Consider the following 18,941-nt stretch of genomic DNA (forward strand, 5'->3'; position numbering starts at 1 on the left):
ATAAAACTGCCCTTATGCTAACTGAAGCTGTTGATACAGCCTGCCCACGACACTGTGTGTACTGCCTTCCTAGGTGGAACTATGAATTTCAAATTGGCCTTTGCCTGTGGATTTACTGTGCACTAGAAGTCTATTTAGTCTTCAAATCCAAAACCAGGACTCCAGCAGTGAGTAAACCAAGCCCTCAAGCCTCCAATCACTTAAAAATAAACTACTGCTTCAGGAAAACCATAAGAAAAAATACCTTATGCAAAACGTGTTTTGTGCTTTGCTGTCTCATGGTGGCACTAAGGGAAAAGTAAGTGGGAAACTGGGTTAGAAAATGTCAAAGTGGTGGTTGCCTGGGGAACTTGAATTCAGCTCTTTTTGCAGTACATTTATGTCAGTCTTTGAGCACACTAATGGATTCTGTTATTTTATTTATTTATTTTATTTCAGCATGGACAAAACAATTGATCTTTTACTGTTATCCTCTTCTCAGAAAAAAGACTGGTTATTCTAGAGCTGAAACTAAACTTTAGAAATTTCATAGGAAATTTCACCCTAAGCAGGTAAAGACAAAATTTTAGCAACTAGAAGGAGAGCCCTGTAATGGAAAGTGCATTCAACATAATGAATGAGAATACTGTGTATTATTTTAGCAAAAATATTGAAAAAATTAGAGAAATTTTTAGGTTTTATCTGCTTTTATTTTTCTTTATCACCTCATATATTAGTTTTGTTCTTGATTATATTAGAGAAAACATGTTAACACTGAAAAACAAGGGATTGGTATTTCATGGTTTAAAAGAGTCAGCATCTGAAAACTTATCACAATATATCTGAAATATAGTATTGGCCTGAAGTATGAGGGAAGTCTCTGCTGAACTCATTAATAATTTCATCTGCAGGAAAGCCACTACTTGTAAGCCCAACCACCTTCTCTAGTCCAGAGACTCCTCATGCAGGTGTACATCTCTGGGGGGAAAATCTGACTATCAATTTTGTGATAGTGACCATTCTGAGCCTACAACAAGATTTTTGCAAGAACTGTACTCTCACAGTTTGGCCTTTATTTTTGATGCTGTCTCCTGTCTTTATATCCTGAATGCCAGATCTGTTTGCCTCTCAGATCTCAAAGACAGACTGGTGAGGACACCACAGAGCTTGCTCATTTCTTCAGCTATAAGGGCAGTGCCCCAGCCAAGCTGGAGAAAACAAAAAAAGAGGCACCCAAGATAGATGCATTTTTCAAATGTGATCAGCAACATTATCACATCTTATTTTATATTAAATTTAGATGTTAAACAACATCTTTGCATTCATGAGCTACGTCAGATTGGTGAAATAAACTGCTAAATTTTGTAAAAGTCAGAGCAAGGAGAATTGTTCTGAGGTCACTCCATCATGCCTGTCTACCTTTGTACAAGACATATGTGTCCTGGGTTACACAAAAATTCTGGTATCCACCATTTCTCTTCCCTTTTCTCCAAATATGCCTTTTTTGGCTTTTGGTGTTTTACTTTCTTTAAAGAGACTGAACTGCTGATGATTAATGACTCAAACTTGTGACCACCTGCAGTGACCGCCCAGGTGCTGTGAGAGACTGGACTGTTGGTGCTCATGGCTGAGCCAGCACTGTGCTTGGCTAACAATGTGCAGAGTGGCCACCTAGGCCAGGGGCTGAAGGCACATCTGACACCTCAGGCTACAAGGTGAGTGTTAAACAAGATAAGGAAAGAGGCAAACCCCGTGAGGTGGGGTAGTGTTTCTCTTTCCTGACACAGATGACTCCCTGTGATAACTCCCCGGGACATTCACACCTAGACTGATGATCTCTTGTTGATGAGCCATAATGGGCTGTAATGGACTCAGATGCACTAATGTAAGAGACAGCTGCAGCATCTGGGGATGTGATTTTGGGGACGAAGTGGTTGAACAGCAGCCAGGTAGAAAGGAATCTGGGGGTACTGATTGACAGTGGGCTGAACATGAGCCAGTGTGTGCCTAGGTGGCCCAGAAGGCCAGTGACATCCTGGTTTGTATCAAGATAGTGTGGCCAGCAGGACTAAGGAAGTGTACTCAGCACTAGTGAGGTCGCACCTCGAGTACTGTGGCCAGTTCTGGGCCCCTCAGTTCAGGAAGGATATTGAGGTGCTGAAGCAGGTCCAGAGAAGAGCAACAAGGCTGGTGAAGAGACTGGAGCACAAGTCCTATGAGGAGAGGCTGAAGGAGATGGGGTTGTTTAGCCTAGAGAAGAAGAGGCTCAGGGAAGACCTCATGAAAGGATGTTGTAGCCAGGGGGGGGTCAGTCTCTTCTCCCAGGCAACCAGCAGTAGGACAAGCAGATACAGACTTAAGCTGTGCCAGGGGAGGTTTAGGTTGGACATTAGGAAGAAGTTCTTTACAGAGAGAGTGATTGGGCAATGGAATGGGCTGCCCAGGGAGACGGTGGAGTCATAGTCCCGGGAGGAATTTAAGAAGAGACTGGATGTGGCACTTAGTGCTGCGGTCTAGTAAGGTGGTGTTAGGTCAAAGGTTGGACTCAACGACCTCAGAGGTCTTTTCCAACCTAGTTGATTACGTGATTCTGTGTGATTCTGTGATTTTAGAAGGTGTAAAAGACTCCCGAAGTATACCGTGACTCAGTGTTATATCATCCAGTGTAAACCTCCCCATCTCAGGGGAGGTACTGGAGGTTTCCACCTGAACCCGACTCTACATAACTGAGTTTCAGGGCTTCACTCACCACCGGGGCTTCCATTAACACCTCAACTGATCTGGACTTTGACACTTTGACAGCAGTAAAACCACCACTTCGACCAAGGAACATCGAAATTGTAACAACCAAGTCTCATCACTGATCCAACGGGGGTCTTGCAGGTCATTCCAGTCTCCTGGGGGGTCCACAGCCCTGCTCTGACTGTCTGTACCAGTCCTGCAGCCTCACTTCAGTGCCATGCAAGCACCTGCCAGTATTGAATCCCAACTATCTGCCATTTCCTGCCAGTGCTGGCTCTCCAACCATTCCTGCCTAGCTTTCCAGACATGGGCAAGGCAAAGCACGTGGAAGGCTGTCCATCTTGTCTCTGTCCTGTGGCCACGTGTGGTTTTTTCCATGTGGGGGAAGAGAAGACCTCTGCCATCTCGGTTTGGACTGGTGGGGGGGCTTGGAAAGTTTCTCCTCACTGGTTGGTTTAACCCAATTTTATCAGTAATGTTATTAGAATTTCTCCTTTGTGAAGAGTTATTTTTTCACTTACATCTGAGTGTATTTGGTATCTCCTGGTATTGGAGAAACCAGGGGGGTATTGAATCCAAGGGAGGAGACTTCTGTCAGAGGTCTCAGCTGCTCCAAGTTGTCTCAAATCAAGACACCATGTTGTAATGGTTACAAAAACACCCAGCTCGCTTTAGTTTTTGGGTTTTTTCCCCCTCTACATATCTTTCCACAAGGTCTGTTGAACACCACTATTCTACTTTTATCACCAAGCAGAAATAGCTGTGGAGCAGTGTGTAACATCTTTCCCAGAACAATCTCCCAGAGAGTCTGTGTGGGTAGGTGAAATATTTTTTGAGATATTTTCTGATGGTTGTGTTCTGCCAACTGGCTCATCTCTAAAAATATTTTCAACATATTTCTCAATTCCAGGTTCATTATTTTTAAGAGTCAAAAAAGGTCATGTGTGTCGCATGACAGAACCATATTTATTGGTAAGAAAGACAAAAAAGTGGTCTTTTATTAAGAGTCACAGTAAAGGACTTGTTAGAAACACTTTTTCAAAAGGAAAAAAAGAAAAAAGACTTTTTATGAAGAGGGGTACCTCTGTCTGCCATCCAGAACATATCTATGATGAGCTGCTTCAGGTGGCCTCTCCAAGTAGACAAGGTCCTTGTTTATGGCATCTCCTGCTCAAACGTCTGGTGTTTTCAAGATATTTTTGGAGACAAGTAGCTTTCTTTTCCTGTGCTCAGAAACCATGAGGACTCTCTCTGCCAGTGAAAGCTGTCATCCAGCTTGTTCTGCACAAATAGAAGATAAATTGAGACAACTTTTGCCTATAGGGCATAAAGTGAAGTGCAACAAAATAATGGTGCTGTGACCCATGGGTGAATCACAGAATTGCCCCTGCCCTGGCTCTGAAACTCTGTTGTAGACCTTGCAAGAAATTTCTTTATAAAGCTTTACTTATTCCTCTGCCTTCAGTATTAATAATATTCTTCCTGCACCAGGGTTTCATGTTTAAAAAAACCTTTGAGTACTGCTTTATGGGAGAGCATTTCACAGGTACAGGTGTTCAGTGTCCCTTGTGTGGCATCTGAATGCCCTTTATTAACTGGAATCATGTCTTAATGCATTATCTAACAGGTACCAAATAACATTTGCTCCCATGAGGCTGTTACATTCAGCCAACTTGTAGGTGGCCATTAGCTTAGGATTCTGTTCACTGCTCTGCATTGATGCATACAAACTGCCTGTGTTCCACAAGAGCATTGCAATTATTTGGGAATTGAACACTGTTTATGTAAGAAACTGTTGTAAAACCCAAAGATGACAATATATGAAGTCATGTTTTCTTCTACCAGTCAGGTCAGCTAGCTGGGGAAATGAGTGGGAAAAAAAATAAAACGAGGAAAACAACAGGGCAAGCTGGGGTGAAACTAATACCTCCTTTGGTGCAGATGGTTTTATGACTACTGCTGTCCAAGCTTGGTCTTTGTTCAAATTTAACTCTATTTTGCTTTTGCGGTGATGAAAGACAAAAACTAGATCTTAAATAAAAAAAATCCTATTTTAGAATGTTTCATAAAACTAGGTTTATGTACAACTTTTTCAAAAGGGCTGAAACATACTCTTACAGACAAATAAATATCTAAGTTTTGCTCTCAATTGAACTGACCTTAAAAATTTACTGAATTTTGTTCAGTAATTCAGAGTCAGTCATTGACCAGGCTATGCAGAAATACCATTAAAGTTACCTAGATAATATGGTTGATCACATGCAGTCTTTTCAGTGAGCAAACTAATATTATATGCAAAGGGAGGCAGAAATAAATTTGACAAGAGAAAAAATTTCACTCTTTTCTTACGAAATATATATAAAAAAGAATCCATTAATTCCTATATTTCACAAACAGAAGACTATGCCCTTATCTTGATAATTTTGGTGTCAAGGTCACTTCCAGCATTTGAAGTGACCTTTGAGCTGTGACTGCTGTAGAACAGCTTCATATCATCCTTCTACAAGAAGCTGTCATTTATTTATGCAAGCTTCTGAGGTAGGGAAATTTTTGTGGGCTGCCTCACTTTTGGATGATGCCTTTATAAGAGAGAAGTATTGTTTTCAAGATTTAAAAATAAAATTTGTAGTGTTTACATGAAGAAGTTGATTATTAAATCCTGGATTTACTTTCCTTTACCTGAGGCCCAACCACAGATCGCTTAGGACAGATATATACGTGTGTGTGTGTGTACATACAGAGGAGAATTTGAATCCCTCACTTGTTACTCTTTTTATTGATTCTGTCTATGGTTTTTGTAAGGAAGCAAATCTAAAAGTGATTAAAAGTGGATAAGTTTCACTGTTTGGCCTCAAGACAACTGTGAAGAGTTTAAAATTACGCCTTATCTTTATGTGTATATTAATGCCAAGTAATCCCAACTAGTATACTTCCAGGTTTATTTCATCATGACTCCTGAAGAGGTTACGTTCTCGCCTACTGCATAGTCTCAGAGTCTGAATCTGCAGCTCTCCTAAACTACTGTTGCCTGAGATACTAATGCAGTCCTGCACGGTTGACAAGGTTTGAAATGGGCACACTGCGAAGGGAGCCTGGAGAATGCCATGTGCTGCAGAGTGCCTGCTCACTCTGCTACACCTTCTGGGGGCTCCAGCCTACTCACATTTGCAGTTCACAATTATTATTTCAGAAGTGTCCTTTAAAAAAATGTCACATGTAATCAGGAATAAAAGTGAATTTTGGAATGCATCCAGCCACCCTGCACAGAGAAGACACATTTTAAGTAAAAAGAAGCTTAAAGAAAACCCTGAAGAAAACAGTATTTTAATTTTTATATCCATATATCTATATCTATATCTATATTCAGTAACTGTGGTGGCATCTCTATATATATGCATATGCGTGTATATGCTTTTTATATACGTATGTATAACTATGTATGGGTGTATCTCCATGTGAACATTTGAGAAAGAACAAAACTGGGGATATTAATGCAGGCAAAAGGAGTAAAAGACCACACATCTTTGTTCAGCTGTTGTGTGCAGTTTTCCATTCTGGCTGTTTGTTAGCTTTGTTAATTAGTTTATGCCTCTCAGCTTTTAGATGATGCTTTAGTGATCAGCATGGGAGAAACCATTAGGGAGTAGAATATGGAGTTGCCAGGAACCAGATTTAAATTGATCCATGTACACTAAAACATTTTACAACAAAATATTCCTATTAAGAAGGGTGTTTATTCTGGTGACTTGAGAGGGATCTCCCCCCACCTCCCCCTCCAGTTTTTATTTCTGTGCAAAACTAGAAATTTTGAATGCTAAGTAAAAGGCAACATTGAAGGAAAAGGAAAGAGGAAGAAACAGCCCCAAGCAGCTTGGCTGAGTGCTTTCCTAATTTTCCTTATCTACTCTGAGCATTTGTGGACCTATTGCTTTGTTATTAAGTACCACTTTACAGCATATTAACTCCATTTCAGATATTGGCTTTGCTGACTGAGGACTCCAGTGCCTGCCCAGCACACTGTGTCTAGGGATTTTGTTTTAATGATAATGTTTCCCAAAGCATATACATTTCTCAATGTAAATGTGTAGAACATCTATGGTTTTGGCATCTTTAATGTTGACAGTGTCTTTGGAATCAGCCTAAAGTAAATTTTGGGAATTTATTTATAGTGATATTAATCCATGAAATAACAGGAATAAAAATAGCATGTTAAAGAGGGGATGTTACCAGGGATCTGGAAGGTAACTCAATCTAGCCAGTTCTGTTAGGGATAACAAGAAGCGCTTCTACAAATCATCATCATCATGGCTAGGATTCGCGAATGAAGATTTGGGAAGAACACTACCCACATTTGTTACAAGCACACTGGTGGCTAAAGAGGCCAATGTGAGATAGACAAAATCAGTTGCAAAAGGCACAGGGGGAAGACTCCTTGGGTGGTATTGACAAGACACGATTCTTTCTGTCTTTTCTCCTCAAGAGTGATCCTGTGTGTGTTCTCAAAAGAAGCACCAGAGTTATAGATGGTGTGTCTCCAGACCTCCCTACTGGAGGCCAGAGTAGACCAATGATGATGATCAGTACAGCCAAGGCTGAGATGTTGTTTCAGGGAGTCCTTGTATCTTCTCTTCGGGGCTCCTCTCATGCGGCAGCTGGTGGTAAGTTCACCATAGAGCACGATCTCAGGGAGGCGGTGGTCCTTCATCCTGGAGACATGTCTACAAATACATCAGTAGCAAAAGGAGGGGCAAGGAAAACCTCCATTATTTGTTGGACCTGGGGGGGGAACATAGTCACCAAAGATGAGGATAAGGTTGAGGTATTTAACACCTTCTTTTCCTCAGTTTTCAACAGTAAGACAGGTTATCCTCAAGACAACTGGCCTCTGGAACTGGTAGACCGAGACAGGAAGCCAAGTAGCCTGCCTGTAATCCAGCAGGAGACAGTTAGCAACCTGCTGAGCCACTTGGATCCTTACAAGTCTATGGGACCAGATGGGATCCATTCTAGGGTGATGAGGGAGCTGGCAGAAGAGCCAAGTCGCTCTCCATCATTTACCAACAGTCCTGGCTCACTGGGGAGGTCCCAGATGATTGGAAGCTGGCAAATGTCACACCAATCCACAAAAGGGGCTGTGAGGAGGACCCAGGAAACTTCAGGCCCATCAGCCTGACCTCAGTGCCTGGCAAGGTTATGGAGCAGATCATCCTAAGTGCAGTCACACAGCACCTACAGGATGGACAAGGGATCAGACCCAGCCAGCATGGGTTTAGGAAGGGCAGGTCCTGTCTGACCAACCTGATCTCCTTTTATGATCAGGTGACCCGCTTGGTGGATGAGGGGAAGGCTGTGGATGTGTCTATCTGGACTTCAGCAAAGCCTTTGCCATTCTCTCCCATAGCATACTCCTGAAAAAGCTGGCAGCCCACAGCTTGGACAGGGGCACTCTGTGCTGGGTTAGGAACTGGCTGGAGGACCGGGCCCAGAGAGTGGTGGTGAACGGGGCTGTATCCAGTTGGCTGCTGGTCACTAGTGGTGTCCCCCAGGGATCAGTGTTGGGCCCTGTTCTGTTTAATATCTTTATTGATGATCTGGATAAGGGGATTGAGTCCACCATTAGCAAATTTGCAGATGACATCAAGTTGGGGGGAGTGTTGATCTGCTGGAAGGCAGGAGAGCTCTTCAGAGGGGACTGGACAAGCTGGAGAGTTGGGCTGATTCCAACAGGATGAGGTTCAACAAGGCCAAGTGCCTGGTCCTGCACTTTGGCCACAACAACTCCCTGCAGCACTACAGGCTGGGCACAGAATGACTGGGGAGCAGCCAGGCAGAAAGGAACCTGGGAGTTTGGATTGACAGGAAGCTGAACATGAGCCAGCAGTGTGCCCAGGTGGCCAAGAAGGCCAATGGCATCCTGGCCTGGATCAGGAACAGTGTGGCCAGCAGGACCAGGGAAGTGATTCTGCTCCTGTACTCAGCACTGGTGAGGTCACACCTGGAGTGCTGTGTCCAGTTCTGGGCCCCTCAGTTCAGGAAGGATATTGAGGTGCTGGAGCAGGTCCAGAGGTGGAGAAGAGAGGTGGAGAGGCAGGTGAAAGTGTGGTGCATTAAGGCATGGACAGGTGTGGGGTGAAAAATTGAGACAAACCTATTCAAAGGTTGCAGCCTTTTATAGCCAAACACAAACAGAAAACATTCCTTATAAGGTAAAACTGTGACCCCAGCATCCGATTGGCTGCTAGCTGTCTCCTGAGGGGACGGCAGTTTCTCAGAGCTACAAATTAATTCCTGGAAGGAGTTGCTCTGTGCTTTGCAGAGGTCTGGTTTTTTCCAGGCCTTCAACCTGTTTATTTCCCATATGAAGGGACTCAAGCATAAGTCCTATGAGGAGAGGCTGAGGGAGCTGGGGCTGTTCAGCCTGGAGAAGAGGAGGCTCAGGGGAGACCTCATCACTCTCTACAACTCCCTGAAATGAGGTTGTAGCCAGGTGGAGGTCAGTCTGCTCTCCCAGGCAACCAGCAGGACAAGAGGGCACAGTCATAAGCTGTTCCAGGAGAGGTTTAGGTTGGATGTTAGGAAGAAATTTTTTACAGAGAAAGTAATCAGACATTGGAATGGGCTGCCCAGGGAGGTGGTGGATGCACCCTCCCTGAAGGTTTTTTAAGATGAGACTGTATGTGGCACTTAGTGCCATGGTCTAGTAACCACAGTGCTGTTGGATCAAGGGTTGGACTTGATGATCTCAGAGGTCTTTTCCAATCTGGTTGATTCTGTGATTCAGATCGAAGAATGATCATTTCCTACGAGGCAAGATCCCAAGAGGTAGTAAATCAGCACCTTGTCCATTAAATATTTTAACTCACTGTTTGATGATAGTGGAAACCTGTTCATGTGCAATTTCTGTAGTGGAAAACCAAATCCCAGAGGCAAACAAAGAGCACACTTCTTCAGTGGTATCTTGAAGACTGTTAGTTGTGGAGAGGTGAATTGGATGAAGATCCACACTTATAGTCCTTCACAAGACTGAATGAATTTCTCAGTGCTGTTGATTTAACTCTGTTAGCTTATTTATTATGGAGGCTATGGAAACTGTTAATGAAGACCTCACTGGTCTTTATTAGCTTTGACACATGTTAGCTTTACTATACTGCTTTACTATACTGCTTTACATCTGGATCCTAGTGACATAGGAAGAAATGTATTTAGGTTTGGATCTTTGTGCAGCTGGTGGAGTTTTTGCCTTGTGGGTAATTATGAAAATTCTGAAAATTCCCTTATGTAATAGGGCAAAAATATTTAAAGCAGTCATGAAAATGTGAATGCTTTCAAGAAATGGCACTCCAAAAAGACACCCATGTGAATTACAACTCAAACAACATCAAAGTTATCTAATCTTGAAGCTATTTTTATTCAAAATTAGTGTAATTTGTTCTGTGAATCTGACTGAAAGTGTCACTTCATTCAGGGAAACAGGAAAACAAATTGAAGATACTTTCAAACTGCCTTTTGCAGACAATCTTGTAGTGAACAAGGCAAAACAGTTGGGTGAGGAAGGGGGAGCAACTTTAGGTACTTGCAGACTGATGAAGTGCTTGAATATTTTTTCCTTAATGTGTCCCCATATAAGCCAGTGGGGCAAACAATCAGCATTCACTTATGACATAAAGGAGAAGGAAAAAGAATGAGATGATCAAACTGCAGCCTGAGCTAGAAGACACTGTCAGAAAGCTTGCTAATTTAGATTTCTCTGAGGTATCTCACCATTTCAAAATTATTTTTGAGGAGAAAACAAAGGATAATGCAAAGCCTTTTGAAGTCAGAGTCCCTTTTTTCTTTTAGTAATGAAGTCTGACAGACTGTCTTTGATCTTTGAAACAATCTACAAACTTGTATAGCTTTGATCGCTAACATAATGGATGTGGTGTTATTTTTTGTGTAGGTTGAAAGTAGGTTTTAACCAGCCTTGTTAGTATGGGTGCTAGTTGAGATATGAAGAGGCTTTACCTTGAACATGGAAGTAAGGTCTTGCCAAGAGAAGACACACCTGCATTTATGTCCTGTCTCTTCAACAGGTGAAAACTGCGGTGGAAAATCACAGACTGCAGAGCTCTGTAGTGCTGCCTCCTCTTGTCATATACGTGTGCTTTTACAGGATTAACACAAGTAGGTTATGTTTATGCCTCTCAGTTTGTATAAGCTTTATCTTGCTGTGTCATATTTCTGGAGAGCCTACTGGTGCTTGCCAGCGAACACTCCATCAGTACAGTAACATGATGACAGAATTCCCTTTCCCTCAGTGGAGCACTGTAGTGAGCACTGGCAGAGGCAGGGATCATGCCTGGGGAGAGCTGTTTCTCCTTGCTGGCCTGACATTACAATTCAGTGAACTGTTCTGAAACACAGAAATGGAAAGTATAGAGCTTCATGGCATGTACTGGAAGAAATGGGCTCCAGTGTCCTACAGTGGGTTCACATTTATTTAATTATGCTTTAATTATGGGAATTAGCCACTGGTATTATCAGTTGTTTTAATTTAGAAGGCAAATTTTTTTCTCTGTCCTATTATGAGAGTGTTTTAAATGCATGGCTCTTCTCTGAAAGCACAAAGTAGAGAAGGGCTGGGGAAGGCGATTGAATACAATTCAGCTGCCCTTGGCAGTGGAAATTTACCAGTCTGCATGTGCAAATAAAGCACTCTTGCTGGTGGGTGATGCTATTATACAGTAAGACAAGTATGATAAGTATGACAAAGTATGACAAGAGCAAATGGGATGGCAAAATGTTCATGGAATTAAGACTGTATGACAAGTTTTATGAAACTGTATTTGAATGATCATATTCTGAGAGGGATAACTGAGATCACACTAAAATGATTTCCTTGTGAGTATGTCAGGCTTGTGTTTAAAGAAAACACATACTGAAGTTCAGGACTTACTGAAGGCCGTTGTTTTCAAAAGAATCCATACAGTGTGACTAGTCTGTGGAGAAATAAATGTACCTGGAAAATACAAAAAAGAAACATAGACTGAAGCTTCAAGAAGAGTCATAACCCTATCTGCTAGGATATCAAGGCTTGGTTCTTCTGTAAACTCCTCCTATATTTGCAGACTGTCATAGCACAGGGTATTTTGAATGTTGCTGGTACTATATGGACAGCAAAGGTCTGCTGTGGACCACCCTGCCATCAACTCCAGTCTTGAAAATTATAAGCAACCCTGGAAATGTAGGCCTTCAGTTTAGCCATCAATACCAAGGAAAGAGAATGTTTCTGCGAGTTTCTATCTCCTGTGCTACCAAGGCTATTGGTCCAGCTGAAATATTTCAGAAGACCGTTTTCTGAAAACTGGCTTCTTTTGTGAATATATGGGCTCAGGTGTCACTGAAGCCTAAACTGAAAGCCTCTATGTTGAACTTTATTGTTGTATGCACCTTCATCACCAAAGAGATCCCAAGTTCAGCTCTAAGACAGGGAAAAGCATGATAGAGAGGAGATGTTAGGGAGGAACAAACACAGTCTCATCTTCAGAAGTCCTGTGTGTCCATCTGGGCAGAAACAAAAACTGGCTTAGCTCATTTCAGTTGTGAACATCACTTTTTAATGCTGTTAATCTTGCTCTGGTTACTCCTGGATGGAGGCTTTATAGTTTTATATTTTTAACATTTTTTTCAATTAGTTTGAAAGGCAAGACCTGAGGTATCTAATAGTGAGAAACAAAAATGATCAATAGAATCATAGTTATTACATTCATTATTCATTAAAATGCCAATATTCCTACAATTTTAAGGAAACTGAATTTCAGCTGAAGGAAAAAAGGCACTTTTCCTTCAGCCTTTGTGCACCTGCTAGGTTGGTTGAATTTGATCCTGAATCATTGGGCATGTACCTATTGTAAAGCAGGAGTAATGACAGAGCTCTGAAGGACAATTTGCCAGGCGCTATAGATCTCAAAATCAATGAAGCGCTGCAGAAAATAATGGAAACCACAAATGTCATCATAAGGAAGGGCATTAATGTCAAATAACAGACAAAAGACATGACTGACTCAACTCATGTGAAACTGAGGTAACTGTACAGTGAGGGAGGAGTGGTACATCACTGATTTTGCAATAGAAGTCTTGTTATATTGTGGTGCCTTGAATAAGGGATACACCCAAAATCATACATGGGGATTTTTTGTGTTCATATAAAATGAATGAATTTACGAAATGGTACAGGGTACCATCTTTTACTACATTAGAATAAATAAAACCAGACTGAATAAAACAGGGATATGACAAAAGTTGGTTTGTTGTACGTTGTAGGTTATTGCTGTTGAAAGGCTCCATGTCTTTCTGCTCTGATTGCCCCCACTATCTTCCTGTGTTTTGCCCTGGAAGTTGTGGGTTCAGGAGCTGGTTCCTGCCAGAGCAGTGTTTGGAGGGTAGTCTGCCTATGTTGGTGTGACAGTGCTCCAGAGCTTTTATGTGGCACCTGCACTGGCAGCTCAGGGTGCTGCACTCTAAGGAGGGAGCCCTAGAGAGGAAAGCAGTGAAATACTCTCTAGAAGGAAGACAGGCACTTTTCAGGACCTCGCTAGCAAAGATGGAATATTTAATTGTCTCCTGCCTGGTTTTAAGTTGACTTTTCTAACTGTAGCAGCCACCATCTGATATGCTTAAAATGGGTGGTCTTTCTACTGTGGTTCATCTTGAAATTATAATTCCATTTTATCCCACAAAATCTTATATCCTGGACATCAGCCAGATTCCTGTCTTGTTCTTTGGGATTTTGAAATGAGTCTAAATTCTGTCAAGGACTGTGCTATTGGATCATATCTCTGTATCTGAACACCTAGTTTATCTTTGCTATAGAATAATCTTAGACAAAGTTGCAGCTGGGAAAGGAAAAACAAAAAAAGACAAAAGCAAACTGCACACATGTAAGAAAAAAACCCAACTCAGGGAAGAAACAAAATCAGGATTTTTTTTTTTTTTGGTTAGAGGGCCTCTATTCTCCAGTAAGTGTACCTGGTTGCTTATTAAAAATTATGTGGGTTTTAGTTAAAGATTTACCAGAAGATTCTCCTAGCTCTCCTGTTGAGTGGCACTCTATTAAGTGGTTTAGTATTAAAAAAGAAAAGCATCAGATGGAAGATTTTCAGTTATAATGTAAGCTTTGAATAAGCACCATCAGAGACAAAACTGGATTAATATAAATCCTTTAAGGGATAAAACACATTTGTAGATTAACCCTGACCTCTGCTTAAAAACTCCCAAACTCTCTTTTCTGTATTGGTTTATCTAAACAGGGCTGCCTGGCTGCACACAATGAAATGTATCCTCTGCAGGTCAATTAGCAGGCACCTAGATAAGATTCAGACTTCTGTTAGGCAGAGAAATTCCCATTAGATGCTTCTACAGGTGGTTGTTGCATGTTTGCTACCAATACAAGTATTTAGAAATGTGGAGTAGATGGTATGAAACACCTGACAGATATAAATCTTGTATTTGAAGTGAATGGCTTTATTGACTGCTGCTATCTCTGAGACGGAGAAAAGGGGGAATCTGTTCTAACTTTTTGATTTAAAATGAGAGATCACTATTTAGGAATGATTGATGGTTGAAAAGTGACTTAACAAGTGCTCCGCATGATTATATTACCCTCAATAATAGGTTAAACAGGAAAGAGGGTCTTCTGAATTTAAAGCCACTAAACATCATTTTGTTGCAAATGAGAAAAATCAGTGCAAGTATGACATGGATGTGTTCATTTATATTCTAGACCAAACTAAAAGATTATTCCATAAATTATTAATTTCAGTCTAGATGTGTGCCAACCTGAACTATTGTCTGTGTCATGCTATGTTTCGTAATTTTTCACATCTTGAAAAGAGATATTTTGAGTCCATTCTAAAGCTGTTCAATGTCCACTCACCCCAAAAATTTAATGTTACTGTAGAAAAAACCTGTTCACTACCATATGTCGAGTTGCATCTGTCTTGTACCCAGGGGAGTTGTAATTGGGAAGGTCAATAGATTTTTTTTTTAATGTCAGGAAATTCCTTATGAATTGGGGATATAATTATGTCTCAGTAGAATCAAAGAGCAAAAATTATTTTGGTTTTTGTGGAGCTAGCATTTTGCTTGAACTTTTCTACATGTTTACATTTAGGTTATGCTCCAAAGCACACAGAGAAGAGATGGGAAAATCATTCAATCTGCCTGTATATCAAGTTTATGATCTATACAACTGGGTGGATAATATACACACGAGTTATATTAAGAGTTATTAAGAGTTAAACCACTTGTCAGCTTTGAATTGAGATATAATCAATATGAAGTTACTAGACATTTTATTATTAATAAATATTTATAAACATACAGTTGTATTGTATTATTGACCATAAAGGTGTCTTTTATCTAGAGTTTATCAAGTAAACATTGCTAAGGGAGGATTCCCGGTGCTCAGATAGTGAAATACATTGAGGATTCAACTGACTGCAAGAGTTGACTGCATAGCTGCAAGGCCCAGCTGCTTTTTAACTGCCTGTAGTCGAGCAAGAGGTAAGAGTAGATGAAATCCAAGTGTGTTGTGTACTTTCCACTAAATGTGAGAACTTTTTACCATCTTTTATTACTGTTAAGCTTTCAATGTTATTCATTTAGACCTTCTGAGAATATTTCTGTTCATCTATCAAACGCACAGTATTTTTATACTTTGAACTTTCTATTGGCATTGAACAAGAAAAGTGTTTTGATACTTACTACAGTCCTATTACCTTTATGAAATGAGAACCTGTAACATCCCCAAACCTGCAGACAGGTTAAATTGCCTTGAAAAAAAATCAGTAGGAAGGGCCAATTAGATCATGCCCCCCAATGTATGTCTTGCAAGACATACATTCTTGAAAGCAGACAGATGTTAAACTGAAGTGACACTTACTGGTTAGATCGTGGGCAATTTATCCTGGAGAAACTAAAATGTTACTTGTTCTTGATGTGTTTAGTTATAGGACTAAGATAAGTATAAAATCAAAGTACTTTACTGCTTTTCAAGGCATTACAATTTTACAGATGTTGATGTATAAGCTAGCCGTTTATAAAAGTGTAATACATGTTTTAACATAAATTGTGTACAATATAGAGCCTTTTTTTATCTGTTTGTTTTCTGAGTTAGCTCTACTGTTCAGTAAAAGTAGCTTAATAAGGTGTTTGTTGTATAACATACTGTTTATAGATTGTTTAGACCATTCCTGGGATACAATTTCTGTGTGGCTTGTACGGTGAAGGAGGATGTAACAGGTTATATAAGAGAAACAAGTACACACAAAATGTGAGTGGAGCTGTTATGTATATGAAAGAAAAATCCATTTTCTGGCAAACAGTCATGTCCAACAGTGCATTTTAAAGGATAATTGGATGTCTTGGGTTTTTGATAGGGCATAGAGCCAGCAAGGACAGTAATCCCTTCAGAGCAAAGGCTGTTGTTTGCTAAAAACAGTAAGCTATTGCTGTTACAGCATAGGAACTGTGAATGTTACTGACTAATAAACGCCTTGGAGCCAGTTTCCTCAGGGGTAGGATGAAGTATAGACTCATCACACTTGTCTTACTCTCTAGATCTTTATAAAAACAGTAGCAGTAAAAATGATGCTAAATAGTAAGTTACTGATACTTTCACTGAGTTGCCTTTCACTGTGTGGGATATTAACTTTTGTTGTGGTTTTAACATTCAAAAAATTATGAAGGATACATCCATTAACCTTGACTGGGAGAAAGCATGAACATGAGGTAAGATTTTTGGAAATGAGTGCAACGGTAGCCTGGACCATTTGCAGTGAAATTTGTTTTTTTTTTTAGATTATCAAGACTATGTTACTGGCAATTAGAGATAGTGTCTCCTTTTGACAATTTGTCTTATCCATAAAAGGCTGAATAGTATGAACCATTTACACGAGAACTGCCGTAAGGAAAGCTTGGAGATACACGCTTACTCTAAAACAAATGAAAACTATTAATTTTAACTGGTGAACATAAAAAAGAATTCTTTTTGCTTAAAGTTGGAAAAGGATTGATCTTGTAGGGAAAGTAAAATTTCTGCAGAAAAGTAGGAGAAATCTTTGGTTTTCACTAAGCCCGTCTTTTGACTGGACCTGCAGCCATCCATAAAATCTTCTGAGGCAGAACACATCTGCAACTATGTATCTTTCTGAGGAGTTACAAAAACAATGGAACTCTAAATGGATAGGGCAAGTTAATTTTATTTCTTCCCTGTTTTCATTAATTTAATTAGTCTTTTATGGTTTTTATCATATGCTAATGTGTATATCAACAGATAGCTAACATTCATATGCGTAGTTGCAACACAGGAAGCAGTAGGAAGCCATAAATAAAATAGCACTGACAATTCGATTAAGCTTGTTTGGTGTTTTGGTTTGTTTGTTTGCTTTTTGTTTGTTTGTTTGTTGGTTGGTTGGGGGTTTTTTTTGTTTGTTTGTTTTTAATGCTTTTTTGGTTAACATTTCCCTCTAAAGTGTATGTGCTGCAAGTCTTAAAAATTAATGTTTATTAATTCCTTCCACAAAAATATTGCTTTCACCATAAAGCTTCACATACTCAGTAACATCAAAGTATATGAATTATTTTATTTCTCTGTAAGTAAGAACAAAATTTTGGGTTTTTTGCATGAATATATTCTGAACTATGTAAATGTAAACGATTTATTACATTAATTTCTCTCCCAGTGTTATAGTTTCCTTTGAAATGGTTTTAAAATTAAGGCTTGTTTTTATATATATATTTATTTATATGTTTATCTGCATATTATTTAGGATTATGAAAAATCATCCTGAAACAGCTCTTTCTGGTTACAGTGCTGCAACTGGCATGGCACTTTGGAAAGCCAAGTACTATGACATTGTTGTTCTGTCGCCATCCAGGACTTCTCTCAGGAGCAGTACAGTAAATATGTTTTTCAAGGAGATAGAAAAGCTCTTCCATTAAGGTATACTAGTATTTCTGCAGAAGCTTCCTTTTTTTTTCTTCAGCTGTGCCATGGGGCTGGGGAATGTAACCTGTGTTTGTAGACCTCTTTTTATTTTGTTATCATATTGCTTGATTGACATGGCTGTGAGCAGATGTGTGTCTTAGTCTTGGCTATTCAGGCAGGGTGGTGTTGACTGATAGCCAGGAGTCCTTTGTAGTCTCCAGTGTTGAATAGCTGAGATAAATAGATGACATAAGACAGTCTATAAAATAATATTCTCTTGTGTTTGAAATGTCTGTGTTCTGATTGCCTAACTAGGGTGATATAAACAACCACAAACTCTTGTACTAATAGGACTGCATTACTTTGTACCAATTCAGGATTCTAAGAGGGGGTCTAAAAAAAAAAAAAAAGTGAATTCAACATTCATTTACATTTCAAAATTAGTTTTCCTGGGTGTATTTGATCAAACCAAGGTTCCTTATAGGTTTCTGTAATGAACATTCGTTGCTGAATATCACCATTTATGTTTCTGTTGTATTTGCTCTCTCTAAGTGTGTGAGCTTGTGAACAAAAACTTATTTCAAGAGTTTAGGTTTACTGCAGATTGTGAAATTTAAATGTTATCAGTAACCAACTCCACAGCAGAAATCTGAAGTTATAGGAGTTTCATTGATTCAGTCAGGTATCAAAATTAGTTACATTTGGTGCTTTTAATCAGAGAAAAATATCAGAGCCTATAGTTCAGATTTTAAGTAGGCAGCCACAGGAAAATGAAATACACTAAATATTTCAATGAGGATCTTTCAAAAAAACCCCACGTATTTGAAGAAAATGCTGAGTGAGTACTTTCTAAGGAAGAATAAGCAGCACTCAGCTGAAAAATTTTTAAGAGTTACCACATCTTAAAATATTGGTGACATGTCATTCTGTAACAGTCAGTTCAGGGAAACAACTAATGTAGAAATTCTCTCCATAGCGTAATTCTTCTGCCTTATTATTCCTCTGGCTGGTAAGTACTAATATTAGTCTCTAAAAATATGGCGTATATATGTAAGTGTTTAGGTGAACTCACTATTACTTTATTACTCACATGAACTGTGTGGTGTCTTATTTGTTTTTTTTTTTTTAAACTTGCAATCATTAAGTAGAAGGCAATTTATGATTTCTGACTTATAAAACAGCTAAATGGTGCTAATTTCTGTTTTCAGCAAAAGTGAATTTTAGTAAGACCCTAAGGAACATGAATATTGCA

The sequence above is a fragment of the Manacus candei genome, unplaced genomic scaffold (genome assembly GCF_025592945.1).
Source record: "Manacus candei isolate 608988 ecotype Guabito, Panama unplaced genomic scaffold, ASM2559294v1 h1tg000027l, whole genome shotgun sequence".
Lineage (NCBI taxonomy): Eukaryota > Metazoa > Chordata > Aves > Passeriformes > Pipridae > Manacus > Manacus candei.